This window comes from Balaenoptera borealis (assembly GCF_965194805.1).
Source record: "Balaenoptera borealis genome assembly, chromosome: 15".
Taxonomy (NCBI): Eukaryota; Metazoa; Chordata; class Mammalia; order Artiodactyla; family Balaenopteridae; genus Balaenoptera; species Balaenoptera borealis.
In genome coordinates this window covers 3,324,550-3,352,121 of record NC_138871.1, presented here as the reverse complement: position 1 = coordinate 3,352,121, position 27,572 = coordinate 3,324,550, and positions in this window count along the sequence as shown.

The window sequence follows — 27,572 nt, the reverse complement described above, 5'->3', positions numbered from 1 at the left end:
GGGGACCAACTAATCCACAAGTCTTTGGAAGTGGGCATTTGTCTGGGTATTTTGTTTACTCTTCCCTCAGTTGATTGTAATTTAGAGCAGACTTGAAGACCCTGCCTAGATGGTGACATCAGGCTTAACATTTAATGTCTGTCTGTCTATATATCTATGTGTGTGTATATATATATATACATATCTGTGTATGCATATATATGTGTACATATACATATGAAATATGTTGGTATACCAACATATGTTGGCATATCATATCTTCTAGATTTCAAATGACTAAAAAGCATTGCTCACCTGTGATTAATATTGGTAATGCTTTGTCAGGATTTTGTTAATAATGTTACAATTTTACATTCTGTATTTTTGGGGGGTTCCAATTTTAAGAAACCAGATGCCTAATCATCCTTATTAATGAAAAAGCAAGACATGACCTAGGCCATCACACATTGTCCAACAGAAATATCACTTTAGTATGACTTGATGCCAACTTTGCATCAAGAGGAAAAAGTTTAGGACCACTTCAAAAAAGCAAGAATAAATAAATGGACGCATGGATAGATAGATAGATAAAATAAAACAAAGCATCTATGCGTATGTAATTTTTTTTTCCCTAAAAACTGCTCTGTATTATTTTCTTCTGATGCTCAAACCACTTCTCACTGAAGTTTTGGTGACTTAAAAGCTAGGCCATAGTGTTGAGACTGAGTTCCCCGAAAATAGTAAAACTGGTAGGTAGTAAAGAAACATAAGAAAAAACAAACAAGAAAAATGATCCCTGCAGTATTGCAGGAGAACTCTCCTCCAGTAAGTAACCTAGGAAAGACCCTGGAGTGTAGATTTCCATGTATCTTGCCTTGAGGGCATTTCCCTTTGAACACCAGACCCTCAATGCACCACATGGGCTTGTAGGAACAGCCGCTGCCTGGAGGCCCTGTAGGAAGAACCTCACTTCCTTCCTAATAACCAATTTTCTCCTCCCGCGAAAGGAATGGGCTTCAATGCAAACCTCCACGCATCTGCTGTCCTCCTTGGAGCTTGTAGAATCTCCCTGCAAGACACATCAGGTGCATCATACACCAGACCCTCAGGCACCACTGCAGGTAAGAGTCTCAGTATCACACGATCCAGGGTTTTCATAGCACCTGAGGGTAGAAAATGTTTAAATGTATTTTTTCTGGCTGGTAACGTTAATTCCTACTGTGCTTAGGGCTCACATAGAAACAGCCTAAGTGTTTCATTGCCCAGTTAAAGTCTGTCCCCATAGTTCACTTATTCTTCCTGCTATATTTTTAAGGGCTTTTTCTTTTCTCTTGGAAATCCATGGTTTTTTTTCCCCCTTGGAAGTCACCTAATGGAAGCAAAAAAGCCAATAGCATGGAAGTCTCTTACAGCCTGCCCACAGGTGGAAAGCCACTAGGTTCCGCCTTCACACAGTCAAAATTGGAACGAATGTCAAAAACTCACCTGCTCCTGGGGCTGTAAAATGCACTTTGTCCCAGAAGGACACTGACACCGTGTTTTCTCCAACCCTCCTGGAAAACTCTGCGTTTAAAGTGATATGCTTAATGACTGCAGGCAAGATATTACTGTCGTCAGAAGACAGGAGATTTGTTTATGACCCTGTGTCCTATTTTAAATTCCAAATCCAATATTTATCTTTACAGGATTCCTTAAGTGATGAATCCTTCAAGTCTGTCCTAAGAAGCAAGAGAAGAGGTCAAGCATTGATTGTAGTAAACATGCTTTGGAAATTAGAGGAAGTGATTATTGTATTGGACAAATTTGACTTTGGGTATGAACATTTAAAAAAAAAGCAGAATCTAAAACTAAATCAACACTCTTCCATGATCCAAAGGTCATCAATATTCATAAATTCACATACACATTCTGCTACTTTTATCTAAGACAAGAAAAGATTATGTACTGGTGAACTAAGAAAAATTTTAATGAGGGATACACCAAAATATCGCCACAGTTTGCAAAAAGTAAAGTTATTTTTATTTTCTCTTCTATGTGTTCTTAATATTTCACAATAAACACATTACTTTTATAATGATGCTAAATAAATATTAACGTATGTGCTTTATAGCTTAGAATTTAACCATATTTCACATGTTGATCCTTACACTGCTGTGAAAGAATTATCTTCCTGATGAGGAAGTTAAGAACAGAGAGGCATTTAATTTCATTTATATATATATATATTTTTTTTCTTTTAAGTCTCTTACTGAATTTGTTGTAATATTGCTTCTGTTTTATGTTTTGGTTTTTTGGCCCCAAGGCATGTGGGATCTTAGCTCCCCGGCTAGGGATCGAACCCACGCCCCCTGCATTGGAAGGTGAAGTCTTAGCCACCGGACCACCAGGGAAGTCCTTATATATATTTTGAAGATTTGCATTTTCACCCAATTTCCAGAAGTAGAGGTTGGAAAGCTTGATAAATTTATTCTTCCTATATATTCAAGTCATAGACTGATGCTATTAAATTGCCCATAGATTTGAGATTAAAACTTTTCAAGATATAAAGAAATTATATAATGAAAAGATAATTGATACCAAAATTCAATTTTCTCTGAGTTATGAAGAATGAGTAAAAGGCAACAGCAATTAATGTTTTTTTCTAATAATTTAACATATCTTCAGCTGTAAGATGAGAAAGGTAGGGATATTATAATGACATTCACTTGTTTTTTCCTCCAACTCTTGAAAGCTAAAACATTCGTGAAAAGTTATTGGGACTTATCAGTTATTAGACAGGACTTAGACTTATTTTTTTAAATGCCTCATTTTACAGGCAAGGAAACTGATTCTTAGAGAGACTAAATGTCATGCTCAAGGTCATTGAGATGGATTATAGATCTATAGACCAAAATTTAGTTTAGTGCTTTTTTACATTTACCCTTAATTATCATTCATATGATTGTTTTCCTACATGCCATGTGGTGTCTTTTTCTGGCTGCTTTCAATGTTTTCTCTTTATTTTGCTGAGCCTCCTAAATCTATAAAGTTATGTTTTTTAACAAATTTGGAAAAATTTTGGAAATTCTTATTCAAATCTTTGTTTCTGTCCTATTTTCTCTATCTTTTCATTCTGGGATCCTAATCACACTTATGTAAGACACTTTGGAATTCTTGCCCAGGCCTTAAGGCACTGCTCCCTTTTTTTCTATTTGTTTTCTACCTGTTCTTCAGTTTAGTCATTTCTATGAATCCATCCTCAGTTTCAGTAGCCTTCTTTCTCTCTTCTTAAATCTCCTCTGAATCACATTTGCTAAATTTTAAAAATTTCATATTTTGTGTTTTACAGTGCTAGGACTGTCATTTGACCTTTTTTATCATTTGCCTTCTTTTCTGAGAGTTCGTATCTGTTATGTTGGTTGCAAGCATATTTTCAATAATTACAATAATTGAACTAAAAATCCTTCTCTGACAAATTCAGTATCTGTCTCATCGCCAAGTTGGGCTTCATTGATAACCTTTTCTTCTGAGTTTGGATCATGTGTTACTGTTTCTTTGTAGATCAAGTAATTCTGGATTATCTGCTGAAGATTTTGAATGCTATATTGTGGAGATTTTGGGTTCTGCCATATTCCTCCAGAAAGTGTTGGTTGTTTCACTCAGCTGAATGGGAACTTTGGACTGTGTGGTAGGTAGAAGCTGAAGTATGCTATTTGCTTTGGCTGCACTGCTTGAAATCTGCCCCATGCATGGGTAGCCCAAGGTTTAGAAGTTCACGTGCAGAATTCTGAGCACCACATCTGTGATTTTTCTCTTTCCAACGTTCCTCCCACCCTTCACTTTCCAGATATTGTGAGTCCTGTAAGCTTTGTTCTTGGGCTCTTTAAGACAGTAAGATTGAATGTGTTCATCTCAGTTTAGGCCAGCCTCACGTGGAAGGCTGGGGCTTACCCTGAGGCCAGATGTTGTGAAATTGGGGAAACTCAATGGCATTCCCTCTTCCTAGTGTAGAGTGCCCTTCAATTTCAGCCTAGTTTTGGTCACTCCCCAATTTGTAGTTGTTTTCTAAGGAAGAATTTGTTTGATAAGAACTACTCGACTATGACATGAAGTAGAACCATTTTAAAATTAACTTTCGTCTTCTGTTATTTTATATTTTAATCCTTGTGATAGTTGAGGTATATTGCTCAGTGGTTATAAACAGAATCAGGCTCCTTGGGTTCAAATATTAACTCTTTTGCTAACTGCATGATCTCTTTGTTTCTCATTTACAAAATAGGAATAGTAATAGTAGAACCAATCTCATAGGATTGTCTGTGGGCACTAAATAAGCTACTATCAGCAAAGTGGTTAGGACGGTGACTGATACACATCATAGATATTTGAATGTTGGCTGTGGTTAATCTAATTAACATCCCTTTATTAAACTATGGATTACATAATCTCTACCTCTGGAACTCAGGCCACTAAGGTTCACAAAGATCTTTCACTGGCCATTTTTGTAATCAAATCTTGTACCATTCCCAATTTACAACCTCCCTTTGCAGGATTAAAGAAAACTTGTAAACACATAAATGTGCTTAGGGACACCTGCCTTGGGGCAATGACTGAATTTTGGCTACCTAGAAATGAATTGTTAAAATTTCTTGAAGTCCTCCCCCTCTGGCCAATTATGTTTTGTGGCTGGCTGACTAAGCTGTACTCTGAGGACATGTACGCATGGAACCTTATTTATTTAGGGGAAGGAGCCATGTATTCTTTAATCAAAAGTGCAAGCTTACTTTCTTGCATCTGGCCACAGGACTTTCTGCCATCTTCTTTTTACTTCAAGAGTCAATGTTACAGCTACTTGAGAACTATTCGAAATTACTTAAAAATAGTTTAATAGTTTTAAAGCTTGCTTTTTCAACTCAAAAATAAATTTTAAGTCAATCAACTAATGAATCCCCTCTTTCTCTTTATTTGGACTACCTTCAACTGCCAATTTGCGGGAGAGTGGGGCGGAGGTTGCAGACATGTTAATAGAAAATCCTGACTGGAGAGGAGAGAGCTCGTCTGTCTTCTTTTGCATCTTCTGCAGCTGCCTGTAGGTGCAGATCCAGAGCTTTTAAAATTTAGGAGTATTATGGAAATTATAGAACTTGTGAAGGGGTGCCTCAGGAAAAAAAAAGTTATAAACTTCACAAGACTCATGAATCACAGGCAAAATGTATTCAGAGTAGAAATGTCCATGATTTTTAGACATCATATCAACAGTGCTTCCTTTGCAGGGTGATTTTAGCCTGAAATCCATAGGATTGCTGAAACCAGGTTATGTCACCATCATTTTTCCTGCATTGTATTCCTCTAATTTGTGTTGTGCCTTTCACGCAGAGATCAAATGGGGTTTTTCAAAGGTAAAGAATGTTAACATGGTGTCATCTTATTAATATAAATTAATAATAATAATAATGTTCTATTACAAAGCATATATTTACAGGAAGGCATTAATAGCAATTTAACAGAAAGCATCAAGATTTAGCATGAAGCAATGCTTAGCAAAATATTATAAAAGTTACCAGTGCCTTTAGCTATAATATTTTATTCAGTTCCATAAATTTGAAAGATTTTTTTTTTCCATTAAGAACTGGAAAGTGTAGTTGAAAAACTTTATCCCATTTCTATTGCTTTTCCTTTCCATATGTAAGAACTGACGAATGAAACTTTCCTACGTTGGTAACTGAATATTTATACCCAATATTTTTTACATTTTTTTCTTTCAAATAATTGTAGCTAAACTTCCCTTGAACTAAATTAAAAAGCATGATGCAAATTGTCTGTATATTGTGGTTGCAATTATGTAAAAATATGACTGCATATGAATAAAGGACTAGAAGGGAATATACAGAAATTACTTTAATTATGTAAGTATGATGGAAATTACAGGAGTTTTCCCACACACATACCATTTAAATTTTATGTAATATTCTGTTATTGTTTTTACAATAATATATTTTTTAAGTTTCCCCACTGACAAATGCAAGGCTGTCAGCTTGAAAATATATTAGGTGATTTTTAAATTAAATCTGTTTTTTCTACTTTCAGAAGACCCTGCTCCTAGCTTCCCTATCCATTCCTCTTGCTGCGAATTCATTTAGTTTTTCATTCAACTGAAGTTTGTTGCACACCTAAAATATTCCAGGTCATCTGAATGCAGTGGTCACCATGAGGTGTCACGTCAGTTGAGTTTCCCCTCAAATCTTCGCCCTCTGCTGACTCACAGGAAGTACACTAGGGATTCCACGTCTGATGATTATTCTAGCTTCTTCTCCATCTCGACCAGATCTTATACAATCTTTACATCAGGTTCACGTGATCAAAAGTAATCCGTAACCTCTATCTTCCCACCTTTGGCAAACCACACAGCACGGTCCGCTTTGCTCCCCCAAAACAGTCTGCTTTTCAAGGTTGATGACGTTTTCTCATTTCCCATCATTTGTCATTACAGCAGGACATTTAAGACAACTGATGCTTCTTTTTAAACTTCTTCTCCTCCATTCCTTCCGCGCCTCAAAAATCTACTTCTCGGGGCTTCCCTGGTGGCGCAGCGGTTGAGAATCTGCCTGCCAATGCAGGGGACACGGGTTCGAGCCCTGGTCTGGGAAGATCCCACATGCCGCGGAGCAACTGGGCCCGTGAGCCACAACTACTGAGCCTGCGCGACTGGAGCCTGTGCTCCGCAACGAGAGAGGCCGCGACAGTGAGAGGCCCACGCACCGCGATGAAGAGTGGCCCCCGCTTGCCGCAACTGGAGAAAGCCCTCGCACAGAAACAAAGACCCAGCACAGACAAAAATAAATTAAATTAATTAATTAATTTAAAAAAAAATCTACTTCTCTCTCATTTGAATGATCACCACTCTTATTTCTTTAGCCCCTCTTTTTCCTTTACTTATATCCTACTTTTGAATTCCCTGTTCCTCAAAATTCTTCATTTTTTGTCTCACTCTCTCCAACCTCTCTCAGTGCTTTCATCCACTGGGATGACGCTTGCCATAATCATTCAATTACACAGCTGACCTTTGAACAACACAGGTTTGAACTGCATGTGTCCACTTGTATGCAGAGTTTTTAATAACTATATTGGAGAAGTTTTTGGAGATTTGCGACTATTTGAAAACCTTGCAAATGAACCATGTAGCCTAGAAATTTCAAAAAAATTAAGAAAATGTTAGGTATGTCTCAAATGCATAAAATATACATAGATATACATACAATATACAAAATATGGGTTGATTGTTTATGTTATCGGTAAGGCTTTCAATCAACAGTAGTTAATAGTAGTTAAGTTTTAGGGGCGTCAATAGTTATACGTGGATTTTCAACTGCGTAAGAAGTTAGTGTCCCTAATCCCACATTGTTCAAAAGTCAACTGTAATTTTAATAGCTAAATTTTGTTGAGAGCTCATTATATACCTGAATCTATACTAATAAGCGCAGACGTTGTTTCCGTGATTTCATTTGATCTTTAGAACAACCACGAAAAGTAGAAATTCTTACGGTCTTTTTCTTTTCTTAAGGAGAAAATTTCTGAGCTTTAAGGGATCAAGATATTCTCCTAGAAGGACACTGCTGTGAGTGGATAAAGCATGCTCCAGCCCCACCTGCGTCTGAGTGCAGAGCCCCTGTTCTTTTTTTTTTTTTTTACAATTGTATTATGATTTATTGCTAATTTTGGAGCATAAACGTAGCTGTCTTATTTACCACCCTTTTGGGAATTACTTTTTTTTTTTTAACATCTTTATTGGAGTATAATTGCTTTACAATGGTGTGTTAGTTTCTGCTGTATAACAAAGTGAATCAGTTATACATATACATATGTTCCCATATCTCTTCCCTCTTGCATCTCCCTCCCTCCCATCCTCCCTATCCCACCCCTCTAGGTGGTCACAAAGCACCGAGCTGATCTCCCTGTGCTATGCTGAGCCCCTGTTCTTAACTGCTGGGCTGTGCCCTTGCCTATTGCCCCTCTGTTTACTCCCAAATTGACCTGGCCTCTCTGGTCACCTCTCCCCCCCATTCTTCCCATCTTATCCAAATATCTGCTGGCCCTTTCCATGAGAAGGACACACCAGGACCTCAAACAAAACATTTAGGAAGACAAATGCTCTTCCCCTAAACTATTTTCTCTGATTTCTCTACTTATTTCAATGCCAATGCTGTCATCCTTGTCATTCATGTTCAGAACACCAGTCTTTATCTCTGGTTTTTCTTCCTTTCTGTCACCCACATCCGCAAATTTACCAAGATTCAAGGGACACACACATACGCACCAAGAAACACGCAAATATGTTTACACAGACATACACACAATAGCAAAAACAAACAAAACAAACAAAACAAAAAACCTAGCAAAGGGTTTTTAAGATAAAGAATTAAGAAACCACATGTAAGCACAGGTAAGAGCTATCTTTCATATCAATAAATGTAGTTGGAATAAAGTTAACAACTGAAAGAGAAAAACTTTCAAATCATATCAGAAGACAAAATCAAAGTGTGTGTGTGTGTGTGTGTGAAAGCTATATCTAAAGTAAAATATCTTAGAAAGACTAAAAATAAAAGACTACCAAAAAATATACCAGACAAATACAAATGAAGAGAAAGCAGGGATTATTTATTCAAGGCAAGGGCATGAGATAAAACAAAAAGCATACTTCACAATAAGAAAGTGGAGTTTGGGATTAGCAGATGCAAACTATTATGTACAGGATGGATAAACCACAAGATCCTACTGTAGAGCACAGGGGACTCTATTCAATATCCTGGGATAAACCATAATGGAAAAGAATATGAAAAAGAATATATATGTATATATGTATGTATATATGTATAATTGAATCACTTTGCTGTACGGCAGAAATGAACACAACATTGTAACTCAACTGTACTTCAATAAAATACATTTAAAAAAAAGAAAGTGTCTAATCCTTGATAATGATGATAAAGTGTATGACCTCTGCAGACTGTCCTCCGTCTCACCTGTGACTTCATGAGTGGGCAATTGGCTGAGATGTTTTAACTGCCCTCACTCCTGACTCCATTCCCCCATCTCCAATGCAACATTACAAAATCAAGACAGGAAATGTCCTGCAAAATGACCTCTCCCCTTAGAGGCACCACAACACAATGGCTGTGATTAAGGCTCTCAAGTCAGATGCTTGAGTTCAAATCCAAGCTTCATCTTTAACCATCTCTGTAACCTTGAGCAAGTTACTTAACCTCCCTGGGTCTTGGTTTCCTCACAGGTTAACTCTGGCTGGTAGTTGTACTAACTCACAAGGGGCTGATAAAAATTAAATCAATTAGTATTTCTTAAGGGCTTAAGAAAATAGTACCATATAGACACGGAGCAGGCTACACATATTTGATATTATTAAATAAATATGTATATTTCTCTGGCTAAACAACTTCTGTGGTTAATTTTTGACTATGGAATAAAATACTATTTCATCAAAACTGAAACTGAAGTTCTTTATTTTTCAGAATGCAATCAGTCTTTCCAGCATTATATCCCAAGACTCCAAAGGCTACTAAATCACTCACCTCACCCAGGGGACCTGATCACGTCTTTCTTCCATGCGATAGGTTCCATGCTGTCCTTCAGGCTGAAATGCCAGCCGTGGTCTCTGCCCACACATCCTTCAAGCCCCAATTCAAGCACCACTTCTCTCTGAAATCCACTCCCTGATCATCGCCGTCCGCGACCATCTATGTCCTTGTAAATCTTATCCCTCCTCGTTATCATCCTATGGGACTGAAGGATTAAGTGACAAGAATGTCACATTTTGGTCACATTTTATTTTCCCTAAATTTTAAAGTCAGTGAGTAAGGTGGGATGTGCTCTTTATTGCTTTGTAAATTCATTGTGTCTGATACATGCTTTTAAAGTACTTGGTGTTCAGAAGTACAGTTTGAATCAATGAAAGAAAATATTTTCGCATTGACTAAAACAGAAAATGCACGCTTTTATGCCAAATAAGTTTCTAAGCACCGAATAACGAAGCTCAATTTAACTGTCAAGAGTCCTCATTTGTTATTTAGTGTTGTTAGGCTCAGATTTCCCTTTCCTTTTTGTCAAAGACCACGAAGAGAGCATCTTTTTGCTTTATAGGATAGCAGAGTGAAAGGGTACAGGAAAGAAGTCTGAAAAACATAGTTTGAATCCTGTCTTTACCACTGGCAGCTCGCTGAACCTGAGTGTTAACGTAACTTCACCCACTCTGTTTCTTCATGGGTACAATAAGGTAATATCATCTACCATGCAAGATTATTGTCAAGATGACATAAGACTTCTATAACATGTTTGGTGCATTGAAGGGATCTAATAAAAGAGAGATAAAGATAGTTGTAATAATAATATTTTTCTTATAGGCTCAGTTGTATCCCTTTTTTATTTTCACTTTATTGTGTTTGGATTTTTACATTACCAAAGACATGGTTTATCATCCTTATATTGACAGTAAAATTATAGGGCTAACACTCTGCTTACATTCACTTCAGACTCCTTATATATAAAATCTTCCCTTAAAAGTAGATCACATATGGGGAGTTGTCACGTAGACCACTCATCTTCCTAACGGTCTAGAGCATCACGTACTAAAAAACTATTTTTTTCTCCAGCTAATAATATTCTTCTCCTGTAAATATCCTAAATATTCTGTAGGATCATCTACCTAACCTCAGCTACTGTTAATAAGATCAGTAGCTGATGACACAGAGAGCTTCTAAGACAATACGTGTGTCTGTTACCCATGATTATTGTACGATGTTTCTCTAATACCTTGTAAGTCATTAATCAGTGGGACAACTTTTAAGATGCTCCCTTTTTCCCCTTTCACAGCATCCCCTTTTCCTATCTCTGTCTCGTTATGCTTAGTTTCTTTCCGTCTATCCACTCCCTTCTCTACTTTCATTCAAAATGGTGGCCATGATCAACTAATCTGACCTTTTACTAGAACTTCCAACATCTACTTAGGGCCACTTTTATGAAAAGTGTTTTGTCTCAAACACTTCCAGTGTTAACCAAAAGCAGTTTAAATTATTCCGTGGGAAGCCAAGGATGACTAATTGGCAGAGTCAATGTATCTATTGAGAGATTGCGTCCTTTAGTCCTTTGGTGTTCTCACCTCCATTCAGGTTCCGCGGAGGCAAGGATGTAGGATGGGAAGACTAGGGGCTTTGGACTCAAGCAGACCTGGGGCAAAATTAAGCTCTGCTCTGTGCTTGCTTGATCTCTTTAGCCTCCCCTATTGGGTGTCTGTGTAATGAAGCTATTCATCTGGAAAACGGGGATGAAGGTGCGAATCCCAACCAGGGGACCCCGTCACGGAGGGTGTTAGAAGCACTAGGTTGTGTTAGGCAGCACAGGACAGCGATAAACTGCAATAATCTAGCCTGGAAAACAAATCACCTTTAATAATTTCGTTTCCATGGGAAAATCCATTTTGAGTTTTAACAACGAATTTAGGAGTGTGTGTTGGCAACACAAAATGTCAGATGCTGGAGAGTAGTAGGGCCTAACTGACGAGTTATGTGCAAATAATATACGGGACACAGGATGAACTGTTAACTTCCCAATCGTTTTGCATAATTTTAAGAATAATTTTAGTATTCGAAGCAGGTGTAGGAATAACGTTGGTTATTAAAGTAAAAAAAGGTTAATTTTTCACTTAGCTTTCCCCAAGGAAAATAAGAGAGCTGCTCTTGGTAAGCGTTGACAAATGGGTCTATGGACTCCAGAGTGTGGAGATACATTAAAATACGCAGGGATTATCCTTTAGCAGAAAAAAAAACTGTGAGATGTTGATTTTTCACACCCAAAAGACTGGGGAGGCGTTTTTTAATAGTAGAAGACACCTTCATCAAATGACTTTTCACAGAAATTTTTATTACGCTGTAGAACTTGACATTTACATTCGCAGGCTAAAGAAATCAAGAGATATTTATACTCACCCACTGATGTAAAGGCAAGTCAGCAAACTGACTGAAATTAGGACAAAAGACATATTTTGTCATATGCAAAGGAAAACTACAAAGGAGATAAATGTGGCATGCTTGGTAAACTGCATTCATCCTTGAATTAAACAGAATACTTACTGAGCACCTACTATGTGTCAGGCACTGCACTGGGTGCCCAGAATTCCTGTGAACAAGACAGACAAGTTCTCTATCTTCACGGAGCTTCTAGTCCAGTGGGAAAGGCAGGTAAATAAGCATACAACTGACTTACAGCCTTTAAATTCTATTCAGAGAAGTGACTTAATTCTGCCACCATAAGAAAGGGCCATCAACCCAGGAATCAGAAGATTAGTAAGGGTAGAGGTGGTAAACCACTGAATGCCCACATGTGTGCTGACACATCAAAGACTAGAGAAGGCTTCCATCCAAACTCGAGAGTAGAAATAGTTTGTTTCCAAGTCCCTGCCATCCCTAAGTCCTTCCTTTCCTCCTTGCCCAGCTCAGGGCAGGCACTACTGTATTGTATTCACGCTCCACCTGCAAATGTTCATCAAAGCTTCACCTTAAAGCCTTTCTACCTAGTAATGTATAAATGAGCATTTATGGTAGAGTTACTAATTCCTCAGGGTGGTGTAACTAACAGGATATCAACAAGATTCAGCTTCCTGTCACTAAACACTATTTTCTAAAATAAAAGAAAAAAATACACTCAGATAAAACTGCAGGTGTGAAAAGTCCCATTTCTTGGCCAACTAGCATCGTCCTAAGTAGAAAATGTGTGGCTGGGCACAGTGCATTTCTTAAGTACAAGCAACAGGTGACCTCAGAAATAGGAAACCTGTCCCATCTTGAACAGTCCTTGCATGGTCAGCTTCTCCATCCGCCAGCTTTTACCCCCTTCCCACACCCTTTCTTCAATGTCCTACATCCCCTGGGAATTCATGCAGGGCAGAGACTCACCTGGACCCTATCTGTGGGTAAATTCCCATCCTTCATCCCAGAAAAGGTGAGCCACTCAACAACACAAGGGCCAAATCCTCCCAGAGCCCGTGCCAATACTTGATTTTGACTTAATGCTTAAGATGATGGTGTGCTCTCATTAAGGGAAGCGATCGAATTATACTTTAATTTGCTCTAAACCCATGCCCATTTTTTGGTGGCAGAATCATTATAAAACTCTAAATTTTGGTAAAACTAATCAGCATGGCTCACAGTGGCCTAGAGTGGCAATTATTGTAATCTCACTGCCTTGGAGAAAGTTTGTACTATTTGGTTTGACCTAAACATACAGTTGGATGAGTGACTTTTAAAATACTTAATCACATGGGCAAGAGCAACTACAATGGTAACCAGCTATCGGAAATGTCCAAATTATAGACCAGGAGCCTCAGTGTAGGCACAGATATGGTGCAGCTCAACAGAGTAACAGAAACTGTTATCCCTAAAAATATTTAATCTCCAGAATGTTGTGTGTCATTAACAAGATTGATGCCTGCTCTTGGGGACCCTACATGCAAAGGCAGTGAAATGAACAAATCCATATGTTACACATTCATTAAAACCAGGCAGTGTCTTACAATTACAAATTAAATTGGTACATCTGGAAAAAAGGAATACTGAGATTTACAGGTTTTTGTGATTTTTTTGCCTTATCATAAAATAATGGAAATTGTGGTCCTGATTTGTATTTGATTAAAGGAATCATTTCATTGTTCTAATTGGAAAGGTATGTGAAACTTTTGGAGTACAGACATAGGGATCAGCTTTGCGGATGGTGTCTGTTAATTTGGCATTGTTAACAGTCTGCTTTTTCCCCAGTGTACATATTTTTTGTTAGTCAGAAAGTATTTAGTGGAGCAGTTTTTCTTTAATTTCCACTTTTTTCTTTTCCAGAGGGCTTTTTTACTTAAAACGTGTTGAGAATTTTTATTGCTTTTATGTCCGTCTGAATTTTCTCTAGTGACACAATTTTTATGTGCGATTGGGGTAAAGACATTTCAAAATCTCCCTAGAATAGTTCAGTTTGGAAAACATCCTATAGACATGATTTGCTGGAGGCAAGCTCACGTTACCGATTAAAAGGCTATGCCAAGACAATAGAAAAAAAGAAATCATAGTTTCTTCAAATCAAAAGAGAAAGCTACTTTTTTTAATCTTTTTTCCCTGAGCCTGAAAGGCCTATTTCGAACTTTGTTTGAAAGGAAAACACACCATCACAAGCCTGGTAAGATATCACTCTCCAGCCATTTGTTAAAGCCTCCATTTGCTCAGCTGTCCCAAGTACCAGGAGGCACTGATGGTCCAGGAAAATGAGGGATGAAACAAACCAAAACAACCACATCGCCCAAGTGGACATGGAACAAACTCTCACTGGTTGGAAAATCTTTCCTATCACCTGCCTTCTGGAGCTAATTTCCTGCTTGTTTATAAACAAACGTAGAGAATGCAAAATCCAGTGCTGTCAAAAATAAACAAATGCATTCAGGAACTCTCTAGTAATTGCTAAGTCACAAAAAGTTTTATTAGTTGCTAAAGCTGCTTTGCATTATGTTACCATTTATTTCAGATTAGTCACTGAAGAAGCAAGGCAGTGGTTCATACCCAACTTGCCTTTCCTAAAGGGCATTAAAGAGTCATTTACTTGGCTTGCATTCCAACCAAACACAGTTCAATATAAGCTTTTTATTTGCAAACTGAAGTATATCTTTCTACTTTTTTTGTATTGTTTACAGAGGCTAACATTTTAAATGTTCCTTTAAAAAGTACTCATCTTTCTGTGTTTCCTACTGATATGGAAGATTCTGTTCATAAAAGATCCATGTAATGGCAGGTAGATCGTAAATCAGAAATCTGCAGAAGTTCATACAGAAATATCTTTCCAAAAGAAATACTTAATTTTACCTTTGGCGTTCCCAGCTGAGGTAGAATAAAAGGTAAAACAAACTTATGGTTTGAAATCAAAGTAAATAAAGCCTGAGCAAAGTACCAAGGGGCAAATTCAAGGCATCTTTGTAACTTGAACAATATTTTCACAACTGAGCAGCGTCATTGACTTAATACGTAAAAGCAAGGTTACTCCTACAGTGATGTGGGTAATAGCTTCTGCCTACACGCTGTTGTCTGGGTCTGAGGATGAGGACGGGGAAAAGAAGCAGGGGGAGGAGAAGTAGAGAACAGGCTCCAGCATGTTGCCTGGAGCAGCCTTTTATGACATTACCTTCCCTTTCTAATGCCCCTAAAATCCCCATCATTGGAGCCAAATGGCAAGTTCTCTATTCTCTTATTAAGTAAAGACTTCATATCATTAATTTACCATAAAGACACGGTTGCTACTCAGCTGGTACACATCAACATAGCCATCCCAATAGTTAATAGTACCGTTAAGTCCCCTACATACGAACCTTCAAGTTGCGAACGTTCAAAGATGCGAACATGCATTCACATGTCCGATCACGTAAGTTAGTTCACATGTCTGCATACATTGTCACATGCATGCATCCTCTACAAGTGGATGTGCTTTTGTGTACTTTACTGTACTGTACTGTATAGAGTACAGTAGTACAGTATCTTTATTTCAAGACCAGGATGTCCAGAAGGAAGCATGAAAGCAGCGGTGATGTAGCTGGTACTACTGTACTTCTCAAGGTACTGTACTGTAAGATTAAAAACGTTTTCTTTATTTTTTGTGTTTCTTTGTTTTTTATGTATTATTTGTGTGAAAAGTATTATAAACCTATTAAGTACAGTGCTATATAGCCGATCGTGTTAATTGGGTACCTAGGCTAACTTTGTTGGACTTACGAACAAATTGGACTTACAAACATGCTCTCATAACAGAACTCGTTCGTATGTAAGGGGCTTACTGTATAAATTTGAAAAAGCCCCTCCCCAAGGCATCATGGCCTCCACCACCCCTGCTTTGGCCGCAAACGACAGCTCCCAGAATCCTATACACCTTCCTTCGGGACCCTGCTTGGACCCAATGGCTGGCATCTTTCCTTAATGTTCAGTGACCTTGTCTTAATGGTTGTTAAATTTTTTAATATTATCCCTGATCACAGGCAAGCATATTTCCTCCAGAAAGTTGAGAGAGAAGACTTCCTGTTTTTCCATCTCTCTTTAGCTCATGGATGTGTCTAGGCAAGGCAGACGTCAAGCAGAATCTTCCTAAAATCCAGTAAGCCTGACCCTGAGGAAATGAGCACCTGGCAGGTAATTTTTCTAAGTGAACTTTGCAGGGATGATGATGGTGAGTACAGGGAACAGGCCAAGGAAGGCAGCCTCAGCACGATTGTCCTGGGGGAAAAGTCCCAGTGTCCCAGGGTCAGTATGAGACAAAGATATCCAGGACCCTGAACCAGCTGGCAGTGGGAAATGGTAGTGTGGGGAGAGGCAAGCAAGGAAAGAAAGAAGAAACCACAGGCAAGCTTGGGTTCCTTTATTACTTTCCAAGAGGGAGTCTGAATTAACGAAAAGTCTTCATAGAAAGTTCCATTTCTTTTCAACAGTTTCCTTCTCACTTTCAAACCATAGTTCGTGTGTCCCCCCCTCTCTCTGCACTGTGGAGGGTGCGCTACTTTGCTGAGTTATAATTCTCCTGTGTCCTTGTATGTTACCCCCTTTAGGCTCAGAGACCCTTAAGGCTACAGATCACATTTGAGTATTTCTGTGTATCCAGAGTCCCATACACTGTCTGCACGTAGTAGGTTCTTAATAAATGTAGTGGAATCCTCATTAAGAACCAATAGTGGCCCAGAGACATAGAAAACAAACTTATGGCTATGAAAGGGGAAAGGGGGGAAGGGAAAAATTAGAAGTTTGGGATTAACCTATACACAGTACTATATATAAAATAGATAACCAATAAGGACCTACTGTACAGCACAGAGAACTGTACTCAATATTTTGTAATAACCTATAAGGGAAAAGAATCTGAAAAAGAATATATATCTGAATCACTTTGCTGTACAACTGAAACTAACACAACATTGTAAATCCACGATACTTCAAAAAAAAATAGTGGGCTGAAAAATGTGGTGGTTAGGTAGCAATACTACCTCTTCTTCGAATGAATAGATGACGTATAAATTCTTAAGCTTCATTGGAAACACGTTCCCAAAAGTATTTTGAAATGTCTATGTAATCTTGTTTACATTTGAATTTGCCCATCCAGAATGTAAAGGTGATTTGCTCAGCAAGACAGGGACATTTAATGCTTTTCTGTTTTTTCACAAATACAGGATCAGGAGAAAATAAATGACTTCATTATTACTATATTTGTATACACAGGCAACACTCCCTTTGCCCTCAGCCATCCCACTGAGATGAGCAGAGCCTTCAACACAGGGAGGAAGACCCAGTGCACAATGCCTTGTAAGTGTCTTTGAAACATTAACACAGAGAGAGAGTTCCATTTTTGCTCAGCGGATACAATACATGACGTGAAATCTTACAGAAAAATATCTCTCCCTTTCACTTGATTCTGGAGGGTGAGATTGAATTCCTCTGCCACAGGTAATTTCTAGAAAAGTATCTTCATCTATATGCCTCCAACATACAGGGGAAGTGGACAGAGTAGAAACGGAAAGTAAGTGCCCTCTGCCTTAATCGGCTCAGGCTTCCAAAATACCTATGGTACCAAAATACCATAGATTTGGTAGGCAGGGAGGTGGGAGCTTAAGACAACCAAAATGTATTTTCTCACAGATCCAGAGGCTGGAAATCCAAGATTAATGCAACAGCTAATTTGGTTCCTGATACCAGCTGGCTTTTTAGCTTGCAGATGGCCACCTTCTCACTCTGTCCTCACACACGGTGAGAGAGAGAGAGAGAAAGAGAGAGAGAGAGAGAGAGACTCTTCTTATAAGGACACTAATCCTATCATAAGGGCCCCATCCTCATAACGTCCCAAAGAGTACATCTCCAAATACCATTGCACCAGGGATTAGGGCTTCACATACATATTCTGAGGGATGATACAGAGCAGGACCCTGTGGGGCTCCTGGGCACGAAAACCTTTCCGTGGACCCCATTTCTTGATTACAGGAAATAGGCTTCATTCAACCTCCAGGACCTCTGAGACCTCCCCTGAGTTCCAAAGAGCAGGTTCAAAGAGTTGCTAATCAGGGAAGGGAGGGGACGCAGAGACAATAGAGGAGCAGTCAGGAAACAGTAGTGCAGCCTTGGGCCAGGGTCCTGGTCCCCCTCAAGGGATGCACACAACAATATCCTTGAGCTGTTTTTCAGACACTGAAACCCCCTCCAGGTGGGAGAAATGAATGGTTAGGTGCCCATAAGCACATAAACCCCAGACTGGTTGGAACCAGAAGGTTGTTGATGCCGACTTCCGATGACCTCACCACCAACCAGTCAGAAGAGTGTCCACGAGCCGACCACGCCCTCTTTGAACCTTCGCTATAAAACTCCTCAAGACCCCCCCTCCAGGTTGGGACACACAGTTTTGAGGGCATTAGCCCGCTATGGCCCCCTTTGCCTGGCAAAGCAATAAAGCTATTGTTTTATACTTCACCCAAAACTGTTTCCAAGATTTCATTCAGTGTCAGGGTACAGAGGCCAGATTCGACTTCAGGGACACAAACATTCAGTCCATAACACCCTCATATGATGAACTAATGAGCATCCCCATGCGGGAAGAATGTGTTTGCTGTTCCCCCCCACAGGCCTACAAGGCCTGAGCTTCCCCAGCCTCAAGACCGAAGAAAGAGCCCGGAGTCAGCAACAGAGACATCGATGGTTTCATGGATCGGGGAGCTTACCTGTCTGAAGCAAGGTCCTGGACCGACAGCCCACCCCATGGTGCGGACAGCAGGCAGGACGTAGTTGCCGTCTTCGCTCCGAGGAGGAAGGGGAGACTGCCAATTATAGGGGAATTGAAATCAGCTGAGCTCATTAGTTACCAGGGAAACCAGTATAGGGCCCGCCTCCCCAGCTGTTCCCCATCCCTTTGATAAGAACAATCACCAGCTGGGGCCTGTAGGTAGGAAAGTGAGTCATGTGCGTAGGGTGTAGGTGAAGCAGACATTGGTCGGTCAGGTGATGTGCAGAGAAAAAGAGAACAGCCATCTTGAATGACCTGACCATACACCTGTACCTGCGTATCTGCTTTCAGCCAAACCTGAGCTAATAAAGCCATGACACCTGAGCTTAGCATGGCACTGCCCAGATCATTCAAATACGAATGCAGAATGAGGAAATGGAGGCAAGAACGTTGACGGCAGCATGTCAAAATTTATGCCATAGAACACTAGTCCCGGGGCTGTTCCTGCGGCTCATAGGTCAAAGACATTCGGCGATTACCTAGCGAGTGTGAGCGCAAGAAAGGCCCTGGGGCTTCCCTGGTGGTGCAGCGGTTGAGAATCTGCCTGCCAATGCAGGGGACACGGGTTCGAGCCCTGGTCTGGGAAGATCCCACATGCCGCGGAGCAACTGGGCCCGTGGGCCACAATTGCTGAGCCTGTGCGTCTGGAGCCTGTGCTCCGCAACAAGAGAGGCCGCGATAGTGAGAGGCCCGCGCACCGCGATGAAGGGTGGCCCCCGCTTGCCGCAAATGGGGAAAGCCCTCGCACAGAAACGGAGACCCAACACAGCCATCAATCAATCAATCAATCAATCAATATGATTAAAAAAAAAAGAAAGGCTCTGACAAGCCTAAAGGGGCTGTTGAATTCTAATGAGCCCGGTGGGCATCAACATATCTGATTAAGGAACATTTTCTCTACAGGACAGCAAGGAATAGTCCACAGAACTGGTATCCTACAGAACTCTCTTTGGAAAATGTTTATCTAAGGAATGCCCTTGAGCCCTGTTGTGAAATTGTCACTCCTAGTAGGATAAGAACTGAAAAAAGTGTCAACCCAGAGGGACTTGCCCGTGAAGCACAAAGTCCTTGTTTGACAGGAGATTGAGGGTCTGTTGGTGCTATTTACAAGGGGTTCCCAGGTTTCTTGAATAATCAAAAGCCCCCTTGTCATTCAAAAAGTATGTTCATCCACCCACCATCTGCTCTAGATGCTGTCAGGACCCTTCCCTACCCACAGAGTTTTGATTCATTGAATAAGCCTGAAGTGAAGAACATTCATGATGTGCCAACTCCTGAGTTTAGGATTGAGGATGCAGAACTGAGACAGAGTTCCTGTGGGTACATTTCTACCTGATGGGACAATGAGAGTTCCTTGAGTGTTGCAGCTTGAAAGGTCCATAAAAGTCATCTGCCAATACTCACACAAGAAAAAACAGACACTCTGAATATGCCTGTATCCATTAAAGAAACTGAATCATTAATAACCTTTTAAAACGTAAACACCAGACCCAGATGGATTCGCTGGTGAGCACTACCAAACATTTAAAAAGGAAATCATGTCAATTCTCTATAATCTCTTTCAGGAGGCAGAAGCAGAGAGAATACTTCCTAACTCATTCTGTGAGGCCAGCATCACCCTAATACCAAAACCAGACAAAGACATTACAAGGAAGAAAACTACAGACCAATATCTCTCACGAACACAGATGTAAAAATCCTGAACAAAATATTAGCCAGTTGAATCCAACAATGTATAAAAAGAATTATGCACCATGACAAGTAGGGTTTATCCCAAGTAGGCAAGTCTGGTTCAACATTTGAAAATCAATTGATATAATCTACTACATGAACAAGCTAAAGAAGAAAAATCACTTGATCATATCAATAGATGCAGAAAAATCAGTGGACAAAATCCAGCATCCATTCATGATAAAAATTCTCACTAGGATTAGAGGGGAGCTTCCTCACCTTGATCAGAAATAGCTATACAAAACCTACAAGGAACATCAGACTTAATGGTAAGAAACGAGACGCTTGTCCACTAAGATTAAGGACAAGGGAAGGGTGCCCCCTCTCACCACTGCTTTTCAACATCATACTGAGTTTTAGTTAATGCATTATGACAAAAAAGGAATAAAAGGTATACAAATTGGGAAGGAAAAAACAAAACTCTCTTTGTTCACAGAAGGCATAATCTCATATGTAGAAAATCAAAAAGAATCCTGCAATTAATAAACAATGATAGCAAGGTTTCAGGAGACAAGGTTAATATACAAAAGTCAACCACTTTCCCATATACCAACAATCAAACAGTGAAATTTGAAACTAAAAACACAATACCATTTACATCGTCACCCCCCGAAAATGAAATAATTTGTTATAAATCTAACAAAATATATACAAGATCTGTATGAGGAAAACTACAAAACTCTGGTGAAAGAAATCAAAGAAAAACTATTAGAGAAATATTCCATGTTCATAGACAGGAAGACTCAATACTGTCAAAATGTCAGTACTTCCCAACATGATCTATAAATTCAACGCAATGCCAGTCAAAATCCCAGCAAGTTATTTTGTGGACATCGACAGATTCTGAAGTCTGGATGAAGAGGCAAAAGACCCAAAATAGCCAACGCAGTATTGAAGTAGAAGAACAAAGTTGGAGGACTGCCACTCCCTGACTTCAAGACAATATAAAACTACAGTAATCAGGAGAATGTGTCAAAACAAATGATCACACTGATTTTCTATCCCAGACCTTGAAATACATGTGTCAAAGGGATGTCACGTAATTATGGAGGAATTTCTTCCAGTGGTGTTCGTCAATGTCTACCATTGATGATTCCATAGCAGTTACTATTAATTGAACACTTGCTTTGTGAAAGGTGTTGTGCTCAGCCTTTAATCCTCCAAATCACAAATATATCCTCCATCACTAGTTTACACAAGGGGAAACTGAGGCACAGAGAAGTCAAGACTCTTGTTGAGGGTCTCAGGGCAGCAATAGGCAGAGCTGAGATCTACACCCAGTTCTGTCAGATTCTGAAGTTCCTGCTTTTAACCACAATGCTACACATTCCTTACGGGGGGACCTGGGTAGGCTATATTTTGACACCTGCAAAGACATAGAAAATCACCTCCCTAGGTGCCCAGCAAAGAGGTAATAGCACAGTGCGGTTCAACTTTTGTTACTTTACAAAAGAGGAAACTGAGGTGAAAGGGAAATAGAAACAACTGTAGTGAAAGGAATAACCAGAATGCGGGCTTTTCAAATTCTCTTCTCATGTTTCTCCCACCCTCAATGCCTAGGAGTTACAATGGGACACCTAGCAAATAGCAGGTAGCTATTACCTAAGTGCCAGGCATCAAGCAGGCACTCAATATACCCTGAATAAAGAAATAAGAAGTAAATTTCTTATGAAGGAATTTGAAAATATCTGATTTCAGGTTTCATAAGTAGTTTCTAGAATATAACTGGAGCTAAAGTCTCAGGAAATTTAAACTCGTTGAGATCTTAGTTATAAAGCAAGTGAATTTAAGTTCAGGTTTCTTCATGAAGAAAATATGACATATGCACACTATTATATATAAAATAGATAACTAATAAGGACCTACTGTATAGCACAGGGAACTCAACTCAATACTCTGTAAAGACTTATATGGGGAAAAAAATCTAAAATAAAGTGGATATATGTTCATGTATAACTGATTCACTTTGCTGTACAGCAGAAAGTAACACAACACTGTCAATCAACGATACTCCAATAAAAATTAAAATATCTAGAAAAAAAAAGAAAAGAATGCAGATGTCCTTGGCATAGAGATTCTGGCTGAATCAGGACTTACTACACACAGATACACACACGTCATGTGTAATTGTCAGGTATTCCAACACGACTTAGAAAGACATTTATTTTCAAGTAGTATAATAACAAATGCCCTTGAATGCTGAGATTTCCTGTCATAATTACCTATTTAGTGAAAAACAGTTTAAGCAAACTTGTCGATGATGTGAATTACCCATCTAACAGGGGAAAGCTGTCTTGAGTAGGTATTTCTCTTTCTGAGATCAGGCTGGAGGGTTTGGGATCTGAGAAGGGGTTCCCAGATGTTTGTCGGCCCCTCCAATTCATGTTACACTGGGCTGATTATATATAAAGATTCTCAGATGTTATTCACTAATGAAATTATTACTGGATACCCGTATTTCCTCTCTACCAGGGCCTATCGAATGTTCAGTTTTCTGAATTCCCCAGGAGACGCTCCCCACCCAGCGCCCTGCCTGCTGCACCCCTGTGGTAATTAGCAGCATGGAGGAGCTTTCCATGACTGGCGGCACAGAGGTACAACACCGAGAAAGTGCTAAGAATCCATTATTCATGTTTTGGAGAAAAACCAAAAATTAAAAATCTTTAAAATGGGAATAGTGCCATCTCTCTGACTGTCCCAGCTAGTCATGTGCGGCTCTATGACCTTGGAAAGGGAGCAGATGTAATCGCGCAATGTGTCGCAGCCAAAGCAGCTGCAGTTGCCAGTGGTAAGAGGTGCTAATAATAATTAAATGACTCAAATGTAAATAAGGAAAAAGATAGACGGAAAAAATTCAAAACACAATGTAAAATATAAATCAAGAGCCACTGGGCATTGAATTGTGCAAATCACCAAGTTCCCAAACTTGCTGGAAGCAGGGAGGAGAGTCACTACTAAGCTTTAAGTTTTTGTTTGTTTGCTTGCTTGTTTGTATCTAAGAATGTGGAAATCACCCACCTTCAAAGGGCCCCTTTTTAAGATAATCACTGAGGGAAAAGTCAAAACCAAAGCAATCAAAAATAGAGGACAAATATGTACAAATGTACAATACACGAGAAACAATAAGCAGTCCCATGTTTTAAAACCTATATTGGGACTTCCTCGGTGGCGCAGTGGTTAAGAATCCACCTGCCAATGCAGGGGACACAGGTTCGAGCCCTGGTCCGGGAAGGTCCCACACGCCGCAGAGCAACTAAGCCCGTGCGCCACAACTACCAAACCTGCGCTCTAGAGTCCACGAGCCACAACTACTGAGCCCGTGTGCCACAACTACTGAAGCCCGTGCACCTAGAGCCCGTGTTCCGCAACAAGAGAAGCCACGGCAGTTAGAAGCCCGCGCACCACAACGAAGAATAGCCCCTGCTCGCCGCAACTAGAGAAAGCCCGCGCACAGCAACGAAGACACAACACAGCCAAAAAAATAAGTAAATAAAATAAAATAAATAATTTTTTTTAAAAAACCTACACTAACAATTTGTGAATGAATTTTTAAAGGCACTGCTCTAGTTCACTCACTTTAGGAAAAAAAAAATCAGCAAAGAAATTAACTGGCCTAGTTGAAAACTGAGAGGGCAAGTTAAACGGATGTTCAAAATGTGAAGTAAAGCCAGTTTGGTACAGCTTGGTTAAGTGTCTTTAACACTAGATTTTAAAATATATACAATAATAGTACATAAATTTTATATATATATATATATATATACACATTTCCACTGGCAGCTCAATTCTGTTTGAATTGGAAGGAGGTGCTGAGAGTAATAATCACCCATAATCCTGCTTCACACTGATAACCACTATTAATAACTTATGTATATGTTTCTAGATATATAAATTAATACTGTATACGACTATCATAAAAATCACACTAAACATAGTATTTGGGTGAAAAGCTCTAATAACTTGAAATATTTTGTGAATACCCTTCTACATCACTAATGTTTATGTGCAGTATTATTTTTAATGTTCACATGATATCCTGTGTCATGAACTTATCACAGTTTATTTAATCTGTTCCCTACCTGATATTTAGATTGTTTCTATTTTTCCCACTATTATCAACATAATAATATTATGAATATTATTGTGTCTAAAACTATGAATAAGTATCCTTAGGATAAAATCTTAGATTTCTTAGAGATGGATCAAATATACAACCATCATAGAGTGATTGATGTAATACAAAAAATAAATTTCCAGGACTTCCCTGGTGGCACAGTGGTTAAGAATCCGCCTTCCAATGCAGGGGACACGGGTTCGATCCCTGGTCGGGGAACTAGATCCCACATGCATGCCGCAACTAAGAGTTCACATGCCACAACTAAGGAGCCCACTGGCTGCAACTAAGGAGCACATGTGCCGCAACTAAAGGAGCTGGTAACCCTCAACTAAGGAGCCCACAAGCCACAACTAAGGAGCCCCCCTACCGCAACTAAGACCCAGCACAACCAAAATAAATACTTTTAAAAATTAAAAATAAAATTAAAGAAAATAAGTTTCCATCAAGGGCCTTGACCCAATAACCCTGTCACTCACCGTATGTGAGGATGTTCTGAACACAACCACGCCAACCGGGTCTCTCCATTCTGTCTTCAGTGGAAGTCTGTTGGGGAAAAACAGGATCTCACTGTTTTAATTTTTAATTACTAGTGAAGTTAAATGTGTTTCTTGACTATTTTTATATATTCTTTATGAATTCCCTGTCTGCCCCCTTTGTTAATTTTTCCTCCTAGGGTAGGAGAAACGTTTGTGCTTTCCTATTGGAGCTTGTGGATTTTGAAGCTGTTGGTGAATTTTCTGATTAGCTTTTTTTTTTTTCTTTTTTTTTTTTTGACTGCACCACGTGGCATGTGGGATCTTAGTTCCCTGACCAAGGATCGAACCCGAGTCCCCTGCAGTGGAGGCGTGAAATCTTAACCCCTGGACCCCCAGGGAAGCCCCTTTGATTAGCTTTGAAATGCACTGTCTGCATTTCCGAGAGGGCAGGACTTGGCTTTACAATCTGCTTATTAATTCTACTGTTTCATTAATTATGTTTTTCTCCTATTTTCCTTAGACTTATTGTATGGTTTCCTCTAAAGATTTTTAAGATGAAAAGTTCATTTATTCTCATTGTAATCACTGTTAGAGGAATCACGTCTGTTTTGCTCACCATTAATGTAGTATTTGGAATACAGTGAGCAAAAAAAAAAAAAAAGGCTTTATTAAATCAATTAATGGAAATTTAACAATATGAAATTTTCCTCTAAGTTTAGCAATTTCTGTAATTAAATTTAGAGACATAGCATTCCCAATTCTATTATTTTCTAAATAATCTGAAATTACAGATTGATTACTTACTTGCCCTAAAACAATCAGTGTATCTTTTCTATAAGTTTCGATGTGGAATGACAATTACATTGTTGAGGTTTTTTTCTCAGATAATATGACAGATACAACTTCAATTTTAACAAAATAAAACTATAGATTATTTTAATTTACTTTGTTGCCTGGCAAATGATGAATTTTTAAAAATTGTCCAAAAGTTGAGGAGAAAGAGAATTTGCAAAGTCTTTACCTATGTCTCCCAAGATACTTCTTAGCAACAAAGAGAAAAACAGGAACTTTAAGTTGGAGAAACTCAGCAGAAAACACCTTAACCAACTGATCAAAGTCAGTATCAGAAGTCATTAGACTTAACCACTTTGGGAAACTCACGTGAAGCACTGAGATGAATTTGTGATGTTCCTGCCAAAACTGTGTAACTTCAGTTGAATCTGAGAAAACATCAGACAAACCCACATTAAGGGACATTCTTATAAAACAACAACCAACTACTCTCCAGAACTATCAAGATCATGGAAGACAAGGTAAGAAGGAAGGATTATGACAGACTGAAGAACACCAAGGAGGAATACGATGTGTGATCCAGGATTGGATCTTGGAATAGAGAAAGGACATTAGTGGAAAAGTGAGTGAAATGTGAATAAGGTCTTTTGTTAACAGTATTACATCAATGCTAACTGTAGGTTAAGATGTCAGCTTTAGGGGATGCTTGGTGAGAGGTACAGGGAAGTGTCTGCATTATTTTTGCAGCTTTTTGTAAGTCTAAAATTTGTCCCCCAAAAAGGTTACGAAAATGTCAAGTCTGGCTATATCTACCACTTTCAGACTATGTAACCTAATAATTTCTTACACTGTGAGATTTTGTGACCTTGTCAGTAAATCCGCAGCAAGAGCTACATCACAGGATTATCCTGAGGAATAAATAAATATGTAAACTCTCTTGGTTCATTGAATGGGCTCAACCAATGTTTAACTGAGTCTGCGATAATTGTCTCAAATACTTCTGAAGGCAATGTATATTTTTTATTCGTAGAGTGCAAAGTTTGATACAAGCCTATTAAATCTGTATTTCTTTTTATCTACTTTATCCGCTGAAGATAGAGAAAGGAGTATCAAAATGTTCCTTTAATTTTAAATTTAAAAAAAAATTTAAATAGCCTTTTGTGGTGTTACCTGGTGGATAAAATATCCATGACTGTTCCAATACTTGTTTCTCTGCACTCTTCTTTATCTGATATCAATAACACTACAGCTGCTTCCTCTTATATTCTTATATTCTTCCTTATATTTCCTGATATATAATTTCTTCTTTATAATTCCTCCCCATTAGAAGTTTTATTTTGGTTAATAATTTATAATTATTTGTATATTTGAAAACTTAGTTTTTGGTCCATCACGTATGTTGAAAGCATATTGTCTTAACCTTTCACCTTTTGATTTGAACAGTTGAATACCTTTCATGTCCAATGTTAATTTCTTCAGCTTCATGGTTTTTGGGAAAGGAAGTATATTGGACAAGCACATGGTCCTAAAACATACTGAGCATTTTTACTGCAATTATGAGTCAGACGCAGTAAATGAATAGAGGATGCAGTGTTGTAGGTGAGATTCAATCAAAAGGAGACTGTTCCATGAGATTTTAGGTGTCCAAGAATCTAATGAGTTAA